Raw genomic sequence first — 22516 nt, 5'->3', positions numbered from 1 at the left:
CATGTGCGCCAGCCGACACATCGCAGAGCAGAGAGAGAAAACGCCGTCTTGGTAGGCGAGAGGTCACTGCAGGGGGCACGGGTCACACCCCGCTGCGAGAATCTCGCAGCCAGAATCCGAGCCGGCGGTCTGCATTCACCCAAAGGAGTTCAATTTGGTTGTGTTGAAAGTTGTCACTAAAATGTTACCATTTGAAAGTTAACGAATCATAAAATCAAAAGTAGAAATGCATAAACTACGGTATGATTTGAAACTACAAAAGGAAATGTATAAGGCTGGGGTCACACGGGGCGGATTCCCGCCGGAAATCCCGTGGTTTGGCCGCAGCAAAAACTGTGAGATTTCCGCCGGTAGAACCGCTGCGGAAAACCCCGCGGTGGCTTTGAAGCGGCCCGGCCGCTCGCTCCTCCGTTGCGGCCGGCGCTCCCATAGAGGAGAGCGCGTCTGCAGCGGAAATAAAAAATAAACAGACATGCTGCATATTCGAAAGCCGCAGCCGCGGTTCATGCCTGACTTACCGCAGCGGATTGGCCGTCCCGTGTGGACGAGATTTCTGAGAAATCTCGTCCACATGGCTGGCTAATCCCGGGATTAGCGGCCGCAGGCGGATTTGCCGCAGCGAAATTCCATGCGGAATTTCAGCGGCAAATCCGCCCTGTGTGAACCCAGCCTTATGGTTCCATGTTCCATACAATGTATCCAGTCCTACGAGATCTACTTGCTTCAGTTTATTTTAATATATACACAAACCTTAATTAAAAAGTAAACGATAATTTTACCATCAAGCGAACAATCTACAGCAAATCTGTGGCCACATCTGCAGGCGTCACATACGGATTTGCGCATCAATTGACGGACTGAAATCTGCTGTAAACATCCACAACATGAAGTGACATATTGCGGATTCAGCATCGGCACTGCAGGTCAATTTACGTCGCAGATTTCTTCTGCATCGTGCGGATTTCTTGAGATCGAATCTACTTGGTTTCAGTTGTAATAAGAAGCATATTTTACGCACCCAAATCTGCAGTGCCAAGTCCGCAGCGTGCACGCCGTGTGAACACGGAGCGTTCAGGAACCAACGCTGCAGATTCATTCAGAACTGTTTCCATTCCAGTTCTGTACAGCGGTTAACGCCATCCATCATCAATAATTGTTCATGCCGGCCGAGTCCTTCAGCAGAAGAGTTTCCATGCTATTTATACATGGCCATGTCCGCAGGAAGGAAGCTGCGCCAAGTGCTCTTAATAGGCCCACAGGCTGGACACGACTATGTTAGAATGGAAATGATGGCAATGTGCGGCTGGAGAAGCACTTGTCACGGGCTAGTAGTCACATTTGCAGCATTCTTCGCGATGTGCTCCTTTTTTAGCCCACTTACTGGATAAGCTGGACATGACCCGATGATGACCAAGCTATGGCTGAGCAACTGTTTGGCTGGGAATAGATGAATTCTCATCATAATTTACAGATCTATGAAATGAGACAGCGCCGTTCTGACATCTAGGGCTCGGCTCACACCGATGCTCACAGGCTGCTGTTCTGTCGAGGTTTCTATCACGTAATGACTGCAACAATTATACTGCAAGTCAATGGAGTGCATCAGTCACTGTTTGGATCATAGCACAATAGATCTGGCACTGAATCACAACTTCCATGAAGAACATAAGCAGTCACACCATTGTTAATAGTCTTACAACATTGTAGAAGCTTATTTAAATAAACGTGGGCGAGGAGGGTGAGCGACATATAAACCACCTTTACTCCAGCCACTGGTTATACCATCCGCATGACTAACTAGGGCTCACTCACCCGGGCATGTGTATGCTGCGTATAGTACACAGTAAACTGCAAATATACATGTACATGCGGAATATGCACCAAAATAGGGCATGCTATCTTTTTTTCCACATGCGTATTATGTGCATGAACAAAAACATAGGTGTGAGAGGCCCAATAGAAATCAATGGGCTTTTAGCACAGCATATTACGCAATATGCAACATGTGGACAACATAGATCAGCTAGGTCAATGGTTCCATCCATCTATTTGGCCAATATACTAGAATGCTGTGTAAAACCTCAGATCCTTGGGGGTCTACGGTAAAGACATATAAAGAAGAGAAGAATTGCACCGCTAACTTTTTTAGGCTGCAAATAGAAACTTGTTAGACTTTATTTAATTTCAGCAGGGTTTCAACATTTCAAATTAATGTCTTTCTTTGGGCCATATGCATAGAGTACACATTTGGTAGGGATGATTGTCACATACAATATGTCTTGGGACAGTGAAAGCCCAAATATCCAATGAAGTCCCAGTCACTGAGTAAACAGTGTAGGAAAGCTGAAGTTAAGGTGCTAGTCAGATGAAACCTGCTTTTGTTCTCAGAGTACAGGGAGCTCATTGGCTATTTGGGCTTCCACTGTTTAAAGACATATTGTGACAGTCACCCCTAGCAAATATCTATCATGTATGTAGCCAGAAGACAGACATTACTCCAAAACATCCCTACAGTACAAGAATGGTGAAACCCTTCTGAAATGAAAAAGTTTTTATTTGCCTCAATCAAGCCTATGGTGGAGGACACCAAATTAAGAGTACAGGGTACTTTATATGAATTATAGTCCAAATTCTTGCTGGAAATTGGGAATTCAGGGGATAGTCATCCCATGAACAGAGTGAGAAATCACTCCCTAGTTTTTAGCTATAAAAAATTTTAAAAAAAGACAAAACAAGCGACTGTCCGGCCGTGTAAACAGGAGTCGCTCAATATTCGAGCCACTCCTGTTTACTGTGAATGGAGGCAGGTGGGCCAGAATGATCCTGGCCAATGCACCTCCATTCACTTGAATGACTATTGCTCCTGTGTAAGCCCAGGAACAATAGGCGGCAGTCCGTGGGACAGCTGTCGGACAGTTTTGTGCCAGTCATCCCGTGTAAAGGGACCTTAACTGTCCGTCAGCAGTTTTCCTAGATGGGGGTTCAGAGTGGAGGAAGCCCCCGTACAACAGTTCTATGCCCAGAAGGGGTTACCTTATTGACAGAACCCCTTTATTATTTCTTCTTGCATAGGAAAACAAGTAAAATCTGGATTTCAATACTTGATGGCTGAGTCACCATATGGCAGTGAAGGAGATGTTTTCCACTCATGCACATCCTTTGAAAATGTTAAGTATTTTAAACAAGCTAAAGATATTCTCAATGTTCGTGCCAAAATTCTGTGTCAATTCCTGTATATGTAAAAGCCCTCAACAATGCTAGCCGGCCATAGGCAATGTAGTGTGGGAGCGCTGCAGATATTCTGGGTCACTTGGACTGTGCATGTCCTGAAGTGAATACAGAGCGGGCTACCCTCCTCCAAGACACTGCACGAAGCCATGCTAGACGGCACTTACTAGCCGGCGGCGAGAGTAGGAAGCTCAGACTCGGAGGAATGCATCACTGCCAGATAGCATTACTCATGTCCTAGCAAGGATGCCGATGTCGGATAGCTTTCTCAGCCATTCGCTGGGCTGACAGCACACAGAACCCAACCATTCCTCTGCTTCTCAGACTAGTCCAGCTTTACAAGCAGCCGGAGTAACAAGGATGAGCTGTGCTGCTACACAATTACCAGCGGCTGCAATGGAAGTAGAGAATATTGATCACTTCCCTACGGCGGCTATGTTGATGCAGCAATGTAGCGGTTTGTATTGATCTTACTCACCCTTGCAAAAAAACAACTAAAGTCAGCATGTCACAAAATGACTGTTTTTAGAGTCCAGTTTATCAACAGAAAATTATCTTCTACTTAACAAATTTTTACATTAAAGGGGTTAACAACGTCAAAAACATTCATACCCAATTCACATGATAAATATATGTATGCTCACCCGGGGCCCCAAGGATCATAAGAATAATGCACCCAAGTCTGTAGAGTAAATAAGGTACCGTTGTGTATGCATGGCCACCACCCTATTGCAGTCTATGGAGACAGAGTGGAGCGCTCAGCTATTTTCTTCAGTCCCATAGAAGTGAGTGGGGCGATGGTCAGGCATGCACACTGTAGTGCCACTCACTGGGGGAGTCAGTGTAGGCAGTTTTCGTGATCCCTAAGAGTGACAGTGGTTGGATCCTTAATGATCATACAATTTATCACTTAGTCTATGAATAGGTGATAAATGTGTTTTGATGGAATAATCCCTTTAAAAATATTTTTCTGTATAATTTTTTTTGTTTTATTAATTTATCATCTACATAAAAATAAAAAAAGACTCCTAAAATCTTGCAGTTTTCACTCTGGCCCTGGGGGCGACGACACGGCTTGCGGTGACCCGTAATCACGTGGTACTTCCGCTGTGCTCACAATTAGAACATGCCGCGATTTCTTTCACACTGCAGAATTCCGCTGTAGAATTCTGCAGCGTGACCATTGAGCTATTAGGTTCAATAGAACCTAATGGCTGCGGGATAACACACGGCATTAGCCCTTACTATAGTGACATCAGCAGACAGGATTATAAGGACCAGGTAGGGAAAAACGAAAAAAAGCTCTGCGCTCCAGGACTTAAGAGATAATTCTGATAGGACCAGTGATTTGCAGCTGTCAGAGGGGAAGCCAGTGCCGGCCGCTGCGTCAGTCTCAAGGAACGCCAGCGAGGGGGGGGGGGGGGGGGGGGTTACCCCTCTTGTCTACTCCAGTCTGCCAAAACAACCCCATTCAAACATATGGAATGGATTTTCAGTTGCAGAAATGTCTGCCAGTATGTGTGAAGATACCCTAATGCTGGAGGCGGATAAACACAGGGTCCACCATTCACAACAGGTGATGGACGTAGCCAACATCTACCCCCCATACATATCAGATCATCAAGTTATCTAATGTGCATGGCCAGCCTTAGTTCAATGACAAAACATCTGACTTATGTAATATGACTGCACTACTTCTCAGTCTGATCCCCCTTGTGTTACAAACTATGTCCTTGCTATCCAGTAGTAATGGAAGAGGGCTCCCTGCCGGCTAAATTGGGAGGAGGCGGGGTTGCGCTAGAAGATGGAATACAGCTAAGTACAGTATACAGAAAACTACGAGTGATACAATTGGATAAAGCTGTATGTTGTAGCCCATAATACACATGAAAAATATGTATTCTTGATCATTTTCCTGGTAAGTAATTTTCTCTTTGGTGCGTCAACAAAAAAAGTATATATATTTAATTAGTCGTCAGCATCAGCTCTCAATAAGAATCACAAACTGAGAGGAGTAAAATGCTGACCTGCCATGTAACAACAGCTCCGCATACATTAGTGTTTGCAGTAGGTTGGAGAAAAATGGGCTGCAGCTGCTTCCTTCCCAGAACCGCAGGAAATTGATTTTTACCCTTGTTGCTCCAGGGAAGATTTGTAGCACTACCGATATATATATATTTCAGAGCTAAAAAAGGGTTAATGAATGCTTTATTTTGGATCTTAAAACATCTCAGAACGTGCGTCAGATACCAATCTACTCCAATGCTGTATGTGACATGAACAGACTGCAGCTTTTCACATATAGTTGGCTGTAACATACTATCCCCTCCCAATCCAAGAGAGAAACACAAACTTATCAAATCTAAGACTTCTGCTCATAGTCCTTACTTATTTTTTCCTAAGGGGTCTGCTGTCTGTCTAAAGCCTATAGGACTAGCGAGCCCCTGAATAGAGGCCTGCCGCTGGGGGAACCTGGATGTGATGGCTTCTAGGACTAGTGAGCCCCTGAATAGAGGCCTGCCGCTGGGGGAACCTGGATCTGAGGCTTCTAGGACTAGTGAGCCCCTGAATAGAGACCTGCCGCTGGGGGGGAACCTGGATCTGAGGCTTCTAGGACTAGTGAGCCCCTGAATAGAGGCCTGCCGCTGGGGAACCTGGATCTGAGGTTTCTAGGACTAGTGAGCCCCTGAATAGAGGCCTGCCACTGGGGAACGTGGATCTGAGGCTTCTAGGACTAGTGAGCCCCTGAATAGAGGCCTGCCGCTGGGGAACCTGGATCTGAGGTTTCTAGGACTAGTGAGCCCCTGAATAGAGGCCTGCCGCTGGGGGAACCTGGATCTGAGGCTTCTAGGACTAGTGAGCCCCTGAATAGAGGCCTGCCGCTGGGGAACCTGGATCTGAGGCTTCTAGGACTAGTGAGCCCCTGAATAGAGGCCTGCCGCTGGGGAACGTGGATCTGAGGCTTCTAGGACTAGTGAGCCCCTGAATAGAGACCTGCCGCTGGGAAACCTGGATCTGAGGCTTCTAGGACTAGTGAGCCCCTGAATAGAGACCTGCCGCTGGGGGAACCTGGATCTGAGGCTTCTAGGACTAGTGAGCCCCTGAATAGAGGCCTGCCGCTGGGGGAACGTGGATCTGAGGCTTCTAGGACTAGCGAGCCCCTGAATAGAGACCTGCCACTGGGGGAACCTGGATCTGAGGCTTCTAGGACTAGCGAGCCCCTGAATAGAGGCCTGCCGCTGGGGAACCTGGATCTGAGGCTTCTAGGACTAGTGAGCCCCTGAATAGAGGCCTGCTGCTGGGGGAACGTGGATCTGAGGCTTCTAGGACTAGCGAGCCCCTGAATAGAGACCTGCCGCTGGGGGAACCTGGATCTGAGGCTTCTAGGACTAGCGAGCCCCTGAATAGAGGCCTGCCGCTGGGGAACCTGGATCTGAGGCTTCTAGGACTAGTGAGCCCCTGAATAGAGGCCTGCCGCTGGGGGAACCTGGATCTGAGGCTTCTAGGACTAGTGAGCCCCTGAATAGAGGCCTGCCGCTGGGGGAACGTGGATCTGAGGCTTCTAGGACTAGCGAGCCCCTGAATAGAGACCTGCTGCTGGGGGAACCTGGATCTGAGGCTTCTAGGACTAGTGAGCCCCTGAATAGAGGCCTGCCGCTGGGGGAACGTGGATCTGAGGCTTCTAGGACTAGCGAGCCCCTGAATAGAGGCCTGCCGCTGGGGGAACCTGGATCTGATGGCTTTTTCCTGTATAGACACACATGATGATTCCACATGAGATCTGCTTCATTCCAGCACATGTGGTGACAGGGTGTCTAGAGTCTCATTCCTCACATGATAATATCCTCTATTAGCCCGTCCAAGCTGCGGTGATCGTAATGATTCAACAGGCATCTCTCGGACGATTGCCAAGCACTGTATGCTGAAATTATAAATGCGCAGAAAGAACAAGTACACAGTCATTATGGAAATTTCCTTTATCTATTAAACAAGGTTTCCCCATCAAATACATTTAATCAGTAATATCTGCCATTATTGTATAATCAGTGGCCAGCCAACAATACTACAACTAAGGGGCCTTGAGGGACACCAGGTTGGCCAACACCAGTTGCCGATCCCCTTCTTCAATGCTTGATATCCACTAGGAATATAAACCCCTCTAAGATGAGGGATGCCAATGTCTTCATCTTTCAGCTAAAATCTAAAAAAGGCACAAGGCCGTGTCCTTTCCCCCAAATCATCATTAGTCACAGCCCCATAGCCTTTACCCTAGTAAGAAACAAAGGAACAATTCTGCTCAAATTTAATCAGGACAACAAAAGGACTGTTTCCCTGTAATCTGCGCAGCTATTTTTATATGGACAGAAACATTCCCATTTCCTGTGTCCGGCCCGCAATGTCATTCAATGGACACAACAGCCATGATGAGAACAGGAAATGCCTGTCTTCTAGTAGAACCAGAAAACTTGGATGAGGGTCCTCAGCAGCGGCAGCGGGCAGTGAGGGGGCACAATGAGTCAACATCCAGCATAAAGCCTTCTCCACAATAGAGACACAACCAAGTCTTTATATGTGTAGAAAAGTAACACGTGAAATTTATCTTATGAGGAGATACAGCAGTAGGCGTCATGTATGGTCAAATCTGAACTTTGGATTGGAGCGTCACTTCAAAGGGGTTGTGCCAAGATTACAGATTATTTCCTCTCCACGGGTTGGGGTTAACTTGCTGATTGATGTGGGGTCTTACCGATGAGACCGCTGCCAGTCCAGAGAACAGGGATCCCATGTCCCCCTATGCCAGTCACTACGGGGGTCGCTTCTTTCTTCGCTGTGACATCAAAATAAGTGAACCGCTGGCCAGGCCAAGCATGTATGGTCAGCGTCCCATTCATTCCAATGGGGCTGATAGAGATAACACAGCACTGGCTGCACAGGTAACATGACAGTCCCATTAAAAGTGAACGGAGTGTCAACCTGCGCTCCATTGCAGTAACCCCCACAGTGGGGACAAGGGACACAGGACCCCCCATTCTCAAAATCAGCAGGGAGTCTCAGCGGTGAGACCCCCACAGATCAGCAAGTTATCCCCTATCTCCTGTGGATAGGAGATAAAGGGCTTGTACCAGCTTTACAGGTAAAGTGCATAGCAGTCATCTTTGGGTTAATAAAGACATTGCATGCGCTCCTCGATTGTGCCCACCGGCTCCCCAGGACTACTGCTGTCATACAGATGAGAGTGAATATTATCAGCAACAAAAAGATGTAACAGTCAAAAAATAGAATACAAACTTTAGTGTTAACTAAGGCAACAAAGAAAAAGAGTCGGCTGATCGCTGACCAAGTCAGGGCTAGAAGCGGTCGTACACTTTAGGGCTCGCTCATATCAGCCATGGGGGGTTCCATTTTCCTGCTCCGTTTGGGGAGCAGTAAAACAGCTCACCCTAGCTGAATGGGTCTTATGACGGAACCAAACTGTGCCAAATAGACCCCTGTTGACTAGAAAGCTAATAAGCGATATCAGTAATTACAATACTATATGTAAAAAGTGATTTGGGGCAATTATCACAGCCATACTATATTTTACTGTAAATTGTTCTTGCTTCCAACCACCCATTTGGCCAAGATACTAGAATGCCGTGTGCAACTTCAGATCCTTGGGGGTGTCAGTTAACCCTTTGCAATCCAATTTGTATCGTGGTTTTCCTAGGGGGCTTACTCTTTTTCTGCCATTATACAATGGCGCTATATGCTGGCTAAAGCCAGTACTGCATGAGGTGACACGTTGGATAGGCTCCGACAGCAGAGAGGCTGGCAATATACAGTAAGAGAACCCAGACGGACGTCTTCCAACATCGGAGCTGTACAGCCTTAAATTAAAATGTGTTCAGAGGCCAGACAGTGGATTGGAAAGGGTTAAAGAGATATAAAGAAGAGATTACAAATTATCTCCTCTCCACAGGATGGGGGTAACTGGCTGATTGATGTGGGGTCTTACCCATGGGACCGCTGTTAATCTCGAGAACAGGGATCTCATGTCCCCCTCAGAATAAATGACGTCACTGCGTGAATGTTTCTATTATATTTCTTGACTGTTACAGCTTTATGTTGCTGAAAATTCATGTTCCATTTTAATGATCCATTCAGGAAGCAGGAAAACGGCACCCCCTAGCCAAATGTTTATTATGACAGCACCAAACTGCGCCAAATGGACCCTCATTGACTATAATGGGGTCCATTTAATTTCCAGCCAGCAGTCCAGCGTTTTGTCAGAATTAACAAGACAAAATAGCGCTGATTATCTAGTGGAAATCAGTAAAGGAAGTTCTGAACTGACCCTCCAGAGATTATGTGAATGTACCCTTAATAGCGAAAATCTAGTTTGGCCAATTAGCTATTCTTCCTGACTTCCCCATATATGAGCGTGCAGGACTCGGCTAATTGTGCATATGTTAGGTGGAATAAGCTGCTGCCAGACACTCGGGATGACAACAAAGAATCGGATATGTTGAAGTCCAATATGCCTGTTCCATCTTTCTTGACATCTACAATTAACCCCCTTACACACGAGGGGGCCGGCTGGCCCAGCCAACATTCATCTAGTTTGTACAGGTAATTTACAGGGGTATTCCGGAGACTAGGCAAAGTTTTAAAAATTTCCCTAAAGATTCCACTTATTGCCTTTACACCAAATATGCACCTAAATCATCAAACTGAACTTCAGTACCTCGTTTTGCTGAGCTGCACCCCCGCTGCTTACCAGACAGCTTCCGATTTCTATATTGTAATTAAAATCAATGGGCACCGGGGAGTACAAAAACTATGTCTCCCACAATGCCCCATTGCCAGTTACTGATGAGTGCGCATTCTCGACTGATACAAACTGTGTCATTACAAAATGTAATGCTTTGTAATCCTTCACTGCTTTTATCTCCTCTGTGCTAGGACAGATCTCTGATGTCTACAGGGAGCCTGAAGGAGTCTGAGACACACCCCCATCTCATAATTGGTTCCAAGAGACACATTATTAGTGGTTGAGGCTGCTGCTCTCCCTCTTCTGATTGGCTGCTGTGTATAACAAGTCTATCACAGGATATCTAGGGCTTCAGGCATGAAGAGTAGATTTCAAGCACAGCAAGGTCAGAATGTTATAAAGTACGGATTAGTAAACCAACAGTGAGAAAAAGAAGATTATGAGGGCACTGCTGCACATAGACAGGGGTAAATGAGATTTTGTAGCCCGAAAAATCACTTTAAGCATCCAAGATACATACTGTGTTCCCCCCAAAATAAGAGCTACCCCGATAATAAGCCCAATTCTGATTTTCAGAGAGTGCTTGAAATATAAGCCATCCCCCGAAAATAAGTCCTAGCTAAGCTACATGAAAAAAAAAAAAGCAATACGCACCTAGCAGATGGCGTTCGGGTCCCTCGCTGGGCTGCGACAGGCTGAACGCCGACAGTGCATTTCTTCTTGGTAGCGGGATTTCAATACCCCACCTCCAGCAAGCAATTGCTCCAATTGGTTCATCAAGCGCCGCGTCAGCCAATCAGAGCTGGCGCTCGATTAACCAATTACAGCTATTCAATGAAGGGCTGTGATTGGCTAATTGAGCACCGGCTCTGATTGGTTCGTCGAGTGCCGCATCAGCCAATCAGAGCAATCGCTTGCTGGAGGTGGTGTATTCAAGCCCCACTACCAGGAAGAAATGCTTTGTTGACGTTCAGGACTATAGAAAGCCTGCAGCAGCGCCGGAGACCACTGCGAGGGACCGGAACGCTGGCTGCTAGGTGAGTATTAGGACTACCCCTGAAAATAAGACACACTGCCTCTCTGGGGGCAAAAATTAATATAAGACGGTGTCTTATTTTCGGGGAAACACGGTAGATACAATTACAGATATTAGGACTCTCCCACTGGGAAGACATTTATCATATGGCCACCAGCAATAAAAGGCTAGGGTTTCCCATATTATTTTGAAAGTGACAGAATAAGACTATAGAAACGTGATAGCTAAACCAAAATGATCAACTACATGTAACAAGTGTTAGAGCATTCTTCCCAGCCTCCTCCGCTAATGTTAGCATGCAGCTACCGGAAGGTTCTACACACTCATTAGAATGCGTGGCAGGATCAGCTACAGGCCGCAGTACAAAGCCGTCCACATACACAATGTATCTGCACTAGCAAGTCCTAATGGGCTCCAGAGAAGAACATATCATTTGGGCACTAAAACTAGATAACAAGCACACTTGCCAATAACCCGTATCCATGGCAACAGATTTATCACCTAAGAGCAATGAAAATCCAGCCCATCATACAAGAAACGCACCGGACTCTTCAAAGAGGGCAACGAGTTTTGTTGTGCTGGAAAAAATAATTTGCTCATCACACAATAATAATAATTGTTTAGACCAAACTCAATCTTTTCAGTGATAATTCAACTGTTAATGGAGCTGTTCTAAAAGATTTGTGTTTATGTGCAGATTAGGCCTACATCAGCAGACACCAGGAGATCCAATGGGTGATGTAAACTGCCATGACCATGAGCCGGAAACAAGACCAGCCGGATTATCACCATAAGCCATAGTACCCTGTTGTACCGCCTCTAGCTTGAATGTAAGATATGATACGAGTGGGCATGGGGGCTCTAGTACCCTGTTGTACCGCCTTTAACTTGGATGTGAGATGTGATAGGGGTGGCATGGGGGCTCTAGTACCCTGTTCTACCGCCTTTAGCTTGGATACAAGATGTGATACAGGTGGGCATCAAGGGTCTAGTGCCCTGTTGTACCGCCTCTAGCTTGGATACAAGATGTGATACAGGCGGGCATGGAGGCTCTAGTACCCTGTTGTACTGCCTCTAGCTTGGATGTAAGATGATACGAGGGGGGGGGGGGGGCATGGAGGCTCTAGTACTCGGTTGTACTAGCTCTAGCTTGGATACAAGATGTGATACGGGGAGGCATGGAGGCTCTAGTACCCTGTTGTACTGCCTCTAGGTTGGATAGAAGATGTGATACGGACGGGCACTGAGGTATACAGGTTTCACATGTTATCCAGCAGGATATTGGTACACATTTTCTGTAACTAAGCCTCTGGATTGTGCAAACTCTTTGAAGACTGCTGAAGTTGGTGTCCCAAATAGTCCCATACACATTCTATTGGTGATAAATCTGGTGACCAGGCAGCCACAGAAGTATGCCAATGTTGTGGGGACATTCCTGTGACACCCTTGTGTGTGTGATCGAGCATTATCCTGCTGGAAAATGCCTCTTGGAAGCCGCCATGAGAAGAACACATGTGGCTGCAGGATGTCCTGAACATATCGCTGAGCTGTCATTGTCCCTCATACCACTACTAGGGGTGACCGACTGCCTTATGTGATGCCCCCAGACCATCACACCAGCAGTGGGGGCAGTGTGCTGCTCAACAGCAAAGACAGGATTCAGGCGCTCAACCCGAGGTCTCCAGACACTAACACAGCTGTTGGCGGTACCCAAACCATACCTCAAATCATCGCTGAAAACAACCTCATTCCAATCTGTAGCAGTCCACTTTCATCATTCACGACACCACTGCAAATGGAGGTGATGGTGGGTGGGAAACAAGGCAGTACACATAATGGGCACCACGAGACCAAATGTCCTTTAGCCAAGTGCCTGGAAATGGATCAGACAGACACAGGGGCCTGTAATCATGGTGCCACCTGTCTCTGGATGGCGGACAATAAAACAGTTGGAGCTGCTCATGATTGTCAGGCGATCAGACGATCCTCTCTACTGCTGATCTTTCAAGGGTGTCTTGATCCTGGTCACCTTGTGTGCCCTCACACATCCATTGTTCCCAACACCTCCTACCAGTCTGGTCAGAACAGCCCAGGTGGTGGGAAATTTGTCCATTTGACCATCCAGCTTCTCACACCAATAATGCATGCCTATCAAGCTCTGTTAACTGGGTGAAACCTCTTTGATTGTGTCATATAGGCACGTCTAGTGGTCAACAAGCTCTACACAAGTAGAAAAAAAGGTCTACAACACAAGTAGCCTCTGAGAGCCTTTGTATAGGCCAAGGAACCAGTTTTAGGTCCTCAGATGTCAAGACTGTTCATCTAATCACACGACAACTCTAATCATTTGCATATCTGCCTGAGATATGCCGAGTTTTGCAGCAAAATGACAACATCTAGGTGCTTGATTTTGTTATATAACAAGTGTACTCCACCAGTCTACAAATCTTTTTACTAACTTAAAAAACACACACAGTGATGGGAATTAGGAACATTGGGGAACATTTACCAAAAGCTGTACGCCAGAATACAGGCATACAAAAGTTGCAAAAAGTTTGTGACTTTTCTTTTGTCTGCACCTGCCCTGCCACTTTTTAAAAAGTGGGCAGGACTTGCCAGGAGGGGGAGCAGCCAGGCGTACATTTCTATGAAGGAGCATGGACCTTCCGCGAATGCGCTGAATACATATAGAGGCGTGCTGAGATGGTGTGTAGTCAGTCCCACATGCTAAAAGATGTGACAGGTCCTCTTTAAAAATACAAGCGCAGTTATGGTAGGTTTATGTATTCGGGGATTTGAAGAGGATTTTGGCACAAATTCCACGACGAAATCTGCTAACATTCTGTATCCAATGCAAGTGAATGGGATATTTAATACCCCGTTCACACATAGCAATGACGAATATACACGATGCTCTATAAGCATGGAGAAGCTGCGGATTAAGTCCTACTTCATGACAATGGGGCTAATCCTTATGCAGATCCACCTGTAAGCCATGTGCGAAAAAACGCTGCAAGCATACGTACAGGATTCACATGCTGTGCAACGTTCCTGCAACCCATTTACTGCATGTACTACTCATCATATCTTTCATATGGAGCATGGGTTGTGTGAAACGTAAGCCATGTGACCAGCCTCATAGGCCATTATAGGGCTGTATGTTAGACAGTACAAGGCTCCAGAAGACGGCAGTGCAAAAGCCCCTCAAAACAAATACAGTGGGCTTCTACAAATGGCAAACGATCAGTTGAACGCGCCCGATCATGCTGTGTACTTCTATTTTCAGTCATTCAGCTGACATTTTTCAACATTTTGGATCACATTTTTGGAAGACCCTAGTCTGACATCGGCTGTAGCCAACAATCGTTCACACCTATCCAAACAATAGCCAGTTGAAAGGGCCAAAACTGACTGATCGAAGTGTCTGGGCAGCTTTACATTGGCCTCACTTGCAAACAATAGGCCCCTTGCAGTGATGTTCTGAGGCCAATACCCTGTTCACTGAACACTGAGATCGCTTCCTATTTAAAGCTATATTCAGAGACTTACTTAATTTTTTTTGCACATTAAATCCAGCTGCCATAAAAAAAAATAGTCATATACTCACCTCTTCCCGCATCTTCCGTGCTGCCGCTCAGTCCTGGCTCCCAGTGTTTATTTACAGGCTGCAGTCCCGCTGTTTCCGGAATATCACAGGCTGGAGACGCCTGTAAATGTGAAATCAGTAGGGAGAACCGGAGCGGCGGTGCAGGACACAGCGGGGAGAGGGGAGTATAGGACTAGATCTTGTCTTATGGCAGGGGGGCTGGACTCCAAAAAAAGAAAAAAAAGAAAGTTCTCAGAGCTATTCTAGATTCGGGATAGCTGAAGGAAGCATCAGGATTCCCTACACCAGAACCAACCGGCCTTCACTGGCATTCACAGAGCTTCATATGAAAAAATAAGATAGAAGGTATTCTTTTTTGTTTTCCATATGGCCAGTGAGCTAAACAATACTTAAGACGTTACAAAGTTGCAATACAGAAAGGTGAGCGCTAACACCAGCCTTGGCTCCAATGGGGCTCCCAATCTAATACACTCGCTGGGGCCAATTTAATAGAAAACCAATGAACTTAATAGCATATTGTATGTATAATCCAAGAGGTCAGTGGCTACATAATTAGCACCTCTCCACCCCTAACACATAACGATCAGGCCTTTATAGCACAAGGACAGAACGGATGCTGGGATGCTGGAATCCCAGGTTCAGCTTACTTAGTCAATGTGAGTCATATTGGATATGGAAACACTATCCTCTGGAGGCTTAATGTGGGTACATAGACTTAACATTCAGAGCTGAACGACATGGCACTACTTAACCCTGCCAACAGGACATTGCAGAGTGACTGGCCGGGGACAGTGTGGGGTGCCAGCGAGGAGTTGTGCAATGCCTGACTCATGAGGACCAGCAGTGACTCACACAGCTTGGGTTCCAATAAGTATTACTGGCATTGTAGAGCCGCGCTGAGATCATCCACTTATCATATCTGGCTACGACTGCTGGTCGCCCACCAACACTAAAATCATCACAAACAGACCAGGATTCTGTAGTATCTTCCATCAGTAATAGAGGATCAGAGCTCTATTACATGTCTGCGCTGTGGAACACAACTAGATTTATAAACAACAGCATCACACATACACTAATCACCCGCTGCTGCCAATTACTGATTATTTCACCAAAATAACCGACTACTCACTAGCCGGGGACGGCCGAATCATTTCCCCTCAAATCATTTTTAGAGCTTATGTTTCCCATCTGCAAGGGGTCTTCCGTCTGCTAGAGGCTAACCCCACCGTCTCTGGCTCGGTCCAATTCACATGTGTATGATGCCCCAGGTCCGGGGCCAGGGACCGGAGGTCAGGCCAGGATACACTTCGGCACTTTGGCCATAAAATAGATGGAGCCAGAGAATGTGTAGTTATCCCTTTGCTTCTACTGGAAAGTTATGAATTAATGGACAACCTGATGTTACCATTTCCAATCAGTAGTCACTCAAAGATTGAGCAACTCCCGTTTACACGGTCTGACAGTCGCTTGGTTTTTAGGTGAGCTAAAAACCAAGCAAACCTGACAAGCGAGGGATTTGGCACGATTTAGGCGAATACAGAAGGCAACGGCAGTTTCCTCTCAGCAGGCAGATATGGCACTAGCTCTAGCTGGTTATGTGATGCTGTGCTTAAACATCATGGGAGAGTTAGGCCCCCTGTCCACTAATGTGATTTCATGCCGTCTGAAGCTTTTCATAGCATAGCTATGGAAAGCGTCGACCCCGTCCACAAGCAGAGAATCATTGCGATTCTCCGCTCGCAGCTGCCAATTCGCAGCATGCTGCAAATTGCTGCGATTCTCCACGGTCAGCCTAACAGATAGCCTATCAGACAGGCTGACCGGCGGAGATTCATCTGCCGGCTCCTGCTCCCGGGCGGCGGGATACCGCAACACCCGTGGACAGGGGGCCTTAAGAACACAGAGAAAGTGAGCAGGGAGAAATTTCAGCATCAAGATGGTGCCTGCTAAGTATCACACAGGAGACTGCAATATACATAGGAGATGTTCAGAATGTGGCAGGTTATCAATGGAGGGGTGCAGGGATGGAAAAATGGGTTTTCGCTGGAGTGGCCATGTAAATTCTACAGACATACTGTAATTAATGCAGACAATCAACAGAAAACATTTAGCAGTGTCTAGCTGCAGGAGAAACCAAAGTTCTGTTTGTGCCTCTGATGACTAGACGATGAAGAATGACGGAGTGACCTCTAGTCTGAGTAATCCTAGAAGTGGGGACAATGGCTCCACATAGTGTAACCTCATCTCGTGAGCCACAAGAATCAATCAATGCAAAACACTGTCCACCTACCAGGCTGCAGAAATGATTGGGCACACCAATACCTCAACAGCAGAAGGACTAGTTTAAGACAAAAGCATCAAAAGACAATAACATAACAAAAACAAGGCAGAAGAAGGGCAGTGACCCTCCGAGGAATCATACCTAGGTTGTTTACAGGGGCTCACACTTATAAGAGCCGAGCATGTCCTCACCCCAGTGCATCACAATGCAGCCCTCAGCCCCGAGGAGCAGGGGAACTAAAAGCTGCATGCTTACCGGGGGGCACTGTAATCCCACCGCATACACCGCCGCTGACACATATTCAAGGCCACACTACACAGCAAACACACTCCCATGTACAAGCATGCCAATTAGAAAGCATTAGGGCATAGCTCCTCAATCAGCACATAGAATTATGCAGATTAGTGTCATTATAGAAAACCGCAAAATTATAAAAACTAGCGCAACAAACAAAGTGGAGCAGTTGCCCATAGTAACCAGGTGGTAGCTTTCATCTGAAAACCCATGGGTAAAACCCAACTGGTTACTCCGGGCATTTACTCCACTTCTCGGAAAGGGGTTTTATAGGGTCTTATTTTTTTTCCGGTTGTATTAAATGGTATTTTATAATCTTTATTATATGTGGCTGTTATATCACCTGGACATTAATATGTAATGGTTTTAGTTGGTTTTTTTTTCTAACTTTTAATTCTTATTATTACTTTAATTCATTGATTTTACTGTTTCAGCCACTTTTCATTTATAAATGTCCTAAAAACTGAAAGGTTAAAATGATGGTTGTTGCTTTGATCTATTTACTAACCATGTTACGCCCCGGGTATATAATGTTTACACACGGAATACTTCATTCTGTTGAGAAATAAATCTTGGAAGTTTCTCACTAGGAGTCCCATGTATGCTGGTGATTATTTTGGGGTTATTTACATGGATATAGCCAGACAAGTGAAACCTTTAGGGTGGATTCACACTTCCATGAGGATGTGGATTCCATGTAAATCCGCATCCCATTAATTTCAATGCGAATCCCGGCTGTAGTCTATGCAGTGTGGATCTTTATCCTATGTGGATGAGGCAGAGCGTCCCAGAGATCATTCCAGCCCGCCCGCCTCCACTCACCGTAAACAGGCAGTTGTTCATAGATGGACTGCCTGTTTACACATGCCTGCACAAACTGAACCGCGACCGATAAAAGGACATATTACACTCATGGTTCACTCTGTGCAGGCACGTATACTGAACGATAATGGTATGGATTCTCGCTGGGTTTGGGAATCTGAATGGTTTATCGGCCGGGGTATACGGGCCCATACATGCACTATGTTGGACAGATTTATTGGGCCTGGGGTTCGGCTTTCTTAAGCAATAACCCACCTGGGAACGATATCTTCATCACATGCGCTCTGCCCACCTCTTCTATGCACTAGACTCTGGGTTACCATTACTGCTGTAATCCTGTTTATGGTTTCTAATTGCTAACTCAACTCGTTAAAGAATAACTTGTCAAGGCCGTATGTAACTAGCAAGCCCTGAAAGGAGCTGTGCTACAATTACATGTTAGCCACCAGAAAGGAGGCTGCACTGCATGGAAGGGACTGCAATACACAGAGGAGACCTCCAGAGTGTGACGGGCAATCATGTGAGGGACAGGCATGGGAAAATATGTTTTCTGGCTGGAGTGGCCCTGTAAATAAGACCTGTCCGCTGCCCTGACGTGTTGTGTTCTCCATGAAACAATCATTCTGGAGCATATTTTCTTAGAATTTTTTTACTTTGCGGTTCCTCCATCTATTCCTCCGGGAAACATCTGAATAAATTGACAATTGGTGTAACAATTCCCATTGTCAAAGGGGCACGTCCCTACTAACAGACACTGTCCTATCAGTACCAAGAGTGCCAGCTTATCTGGGAACTCAGCCTACTGAGAAAGTGAATGGTGGGGTACAGTTTTCAATTTATTCACTTCCACGAGGAATAACAGAGGTACGGCACGATGCTCAGCTCTCAGAGAAGGTGCCCAGGCGAAGTTATTTCAGGAGGGATTCAAGTGTTTGATAAAGCAGACATGTCAGGAGAGATGATGGCCCCTTATAACATCCATATCAGCTGCTCACTTGGGTGGTTGCTATACAAACTTTTCATTCTTCAGTGGGAAAAAAAAGCCGAACGCGGGGCCTCCAGCAGGTCCAGACAGTTACAGGCAAGCGCAGCTTCACACGTATGTAGTAAGGCTGTATTACAGGCGAGCGCAGCTTCACATGTATGTGGTAAGGCTGTAATACAGGCGAGCGCAGCTTCACACGTATGTAGTAAGGCTGTATTACAGGCGAGCGCACCGTCGCACGTATGTGGTAAGGCTGTATTACAGGCGAGCGCACCGTCGCATGTATGTGGTAAGGCTGTATTACAGGCGAGCGCACCGTCGCACGTATGTGGTAAGGCTGTATTACAGGCGAGCGCACCGTCGCACGTATGTGGTAAGGCTGTATTACAGGCGAGCGCACCGTCGCACGTATGTGGTAAGGCTGTATTACAGGCGAGCGCACCGTCGCACGTGTGTGGTAAGGCTGTATTACAGGCGAGCGCACCGTTGCACGTGTGTAGTAAGGCTGTATTACAGGCGAGCGCACCGTCGCACGTACGTAGTAAGGCTGTATTAGAGGCGAGCGCACCGTCGCACGTACGTAGTAAGGCTGTATTACAGGCGAGCGCACCGTCGCACGTACGTAGTAAGGCTGTATTACAGGCGAGCGCACCGTCGCACGTACGTAGTAAGGCTGTATTACAGGCGAGCGCACCGTCGCACGTACGTAGTAAGGCTGTATTACAGGCGAGCGCACCGTCACCCGCGTGTAGTAAGGCTGTATTACAGGCGAGCGCACCGTCACCCGCGTGTAGTAAGGCTGTATTACAGGCGAGCGCACCGTCACCCGCGTGTAGTAAGGCTGTATTACAGGCGAGCGCACCGTCACCCGCGTGTAGTAAGGCTGTATTACAGGCGAGCGCACCGTCACCCGCGTGTAGTAAGGCTGTATTACAGGCGAGCGCACCGTCACCCGCGTGTAGTAAGGCTGTATTACAGGCGAGCGCACCGTCACCCGCGTGTAGTAAGGCTGTATTACAGGCGAGCGCACCGTCACCCGCGTGTAGTAAGGCTGTATTACAGGCGAGCGCACCGTCACCCGCGTGTAGTAAGGCTGTATTACAGGCGAGCGCACCGTCACACATGTAGTAAGGCTGTATTACAGGCTAGCGCACCGTCACCCGCGTGTAGTAAGGCTGTATTACAGGCGAGCGCACCGTCACCCGTGTGTAGTAAGGCTGTATTACAGGCGAGCGCACCGTCACCCGCGTGTAGTAAGGCTGTATTACAGGCGAGCGCACCGTCACCCGTGTGTAGTAAGGCTGTATTACAGGTGAGCGCACCGTCACCCGCGTGTAGTAAGGCTGTATTACAGTACTATTTCATCTGTTTTGGCCGCAGTACATTTTATTTCCTACTTGACAGATACAGATCTGTGTTCATCCGATAGAGAAGATTACCGACATGCAGACAAACATGGTATAAATGGGTCATGCTGCGGTGTTTAAAAAGAGCCGTGAGAAATACAACCGTGTGAACAGATACATAGATCTACATCACTTCCATGTCATGTTCTGCAAAACACGGATGTAATACGGAGCGCCATACATGGGTCTGGGAGTGGGGGGTAATAATACAGCAGAGCTCCAGCAGTTATCCCCCACCCCGCACACTAATCCCACCATGTACCCCGGCAGCACAATGTACGGAGAGGCAGCCATCAGCAATCGATGTATGGGGGGTGCAGGGGCGCTGCTCAGGAGGAACGGTTACACTAAATAAGACACATCTGAGAAACAAGATGGCAGTGAGGCGTTACTGCTGCTTCACCATTTGTGTTTTGCTATTTTCTGAAAGGACAAGTGAAGGATACAGACAGGTGACACTGGCATCAGAGGGTGCGGGCACCGCTGTCTGACCTCTACCCACAGCACTGGCATTCTGTCTGCCCACACAAAGGGGATTAGGTTTTGCAGGACCAAAATGATAAGAGACTAATGTGATGTATGTGCAGGTCATGTATATATATATATATATATATATATATATATATATATATATATATCTGCCTGCACACGTATACATCGCATTATCACACACACCTCCCCGCACACATCCATGTCACATCCTGCACACATCTGTCCTACATCCATGTCTGCCCACCAGCGGCCCCCTGGGTGTTCCCGCTGCGGTCACCACTAGGTGAGGAGGATGCCAGCCTCTGCAGCCATGATGCCCGGCACACAGGACCCCCTGCTCTCCTAATATGTGCCGTATAATTACATGTTATTGGATGGGAAAGGGTTAAAGCCCCACAACGCCGGGTGGCACGGATGACAGGGTGGCACTGATCGCCCGCCGCTACCCCCCTCCTCGCTGTCATGTCAGCAGCCGCCCCTCTCAGAGGGCTATGGCCGCCGCTGGATAGAGCCCGCGCAGTGTCGCCCCCTGTCACAGCCGTCTCTGCCCTTTTGTTCGGTGACAGCGGCAGATAACAGGCTGCCTGCTCCCCACATCAGCTGTGCCGCAGCACTGGCGACAAAGACACGCAGGCAGGGGACATCACACCGCGCCACCACGGCTGTGACACTGACGATCGCGCCGCCATCACCTACCCCATCCTCCTCATCACGTCCATGATCTCCGGGCTCTCCATCCCGCTGCCCGTCTGCTGCACAGGGGGCGCGCCCCGAACCACCGCTGTCACGTGACCGCCCCACACACCCAGCAGCAGAGGTGAGAGGAGGGGGCGGAGCCGGCGGGGGCGCGCACTGCTGCAGGAGGGCGGGAGGGGGCGGAGCCGCCTGCCAGAGTGACACCGTGCACAGCCTATGTAGCGATGACCGCACTGCTACAGCTCTGGGGCCGCACAGCCTGCTAAGATGTAATGTTCCCATGATGTTGTCTGGTTTAGAGCCTCCTAAGACATTTTGGAATTCTTCAACACTATAAGCCTGGGTTCTCACACAGCGTATTCACGGCAGAAATCTCACGGTTTGGCCACAGCGGAAAACCGCAAGATTTCCGCCGGGAAAGCGCTGCTTCAAAACTCGCTGCACTTAGCCGCAGGTTTTGGAGCGGCTTGGCCCCACGCTTTTCCGTTGCGGCCGGCGCTCCCATAGAGTTGAGTGCGGCCGCAACAGAAAAAAGAAAAGAATGGACATGGTGCGGCCGGTGAATCCAAGCCGCAACGCCGGCTTCTGCCGCGACGGATTCGCCATCCCGTGTGGATGAGATTTCTGAGAAATCTCATCTACATGGCTGGCCAAACCGGGATTAGCGGCCACAGGCGGATTTGCAGCGGTGACATTCCAGACGGAATTTCCGTGGCAAATCCGCCCTGTGTGAACTCCGCCTAAAACCAATGGCCTATGTTTTACACTCCACCGCTCCTGCGCTGTCACCCAGTGATGATTGGTGTTGCTAGAAAGCCTGACTCTAGAGCCCTGTGTGTGCGCTGCTCCCATAGACTTGTACAGCAGAGCGCACACACGGGACTGAAGAGGGGTACATTTACCAGCGCCACGCAA

General features: G+C 47.6%; 1 protein-coding gene across 4 annotated transcripts in view; it reads right to left on the bottom strand.

Moving 5' to 3' along the window:
* APC (APC regulator of WNT signaling pathway) overlaps window positions 1–22516 on the bottom strand; it is a 108041-nt gene that overhangs the window by 61843 nt on the left and 23682 nt on the right. Inside the window, exon 1 of one of the 4 annotated variants that reach the window (XM_066603057.1) lies at window positions 21602–21678. The exons of the other annotated variants lie outside the window; for them this stretch is intronic. The gene's annotated coding sequence lies outside the window, so the exon portion shown is untranslated. Of the gene's footprint in view, window positions 1–21601; window positions 21679–22516 lie in introns of those variants that run through there. 4 annotated transcript variants of the gene reach the window in all.

Source organism: Eleutherodactylus coqui, chromosome 5 (assembly GCF_035609145.1).
Source record: "Eleutherodactylus coqui strain aEleCoq1 chromosome 5, aEleCoq1.hap1, whole genome shotgun sequence".
NCBI classification, from domain to species: domain Eukaryota; kingdom Metazoa; phylum Chordata; class Amphibia; order Anura; family Eleutherodactylidae; genus Eleutherodactylus; species Eleutherodactylus coqui.
This window is presented reverse-complemented; position numbering and strand designations above follow the sequence as displayed.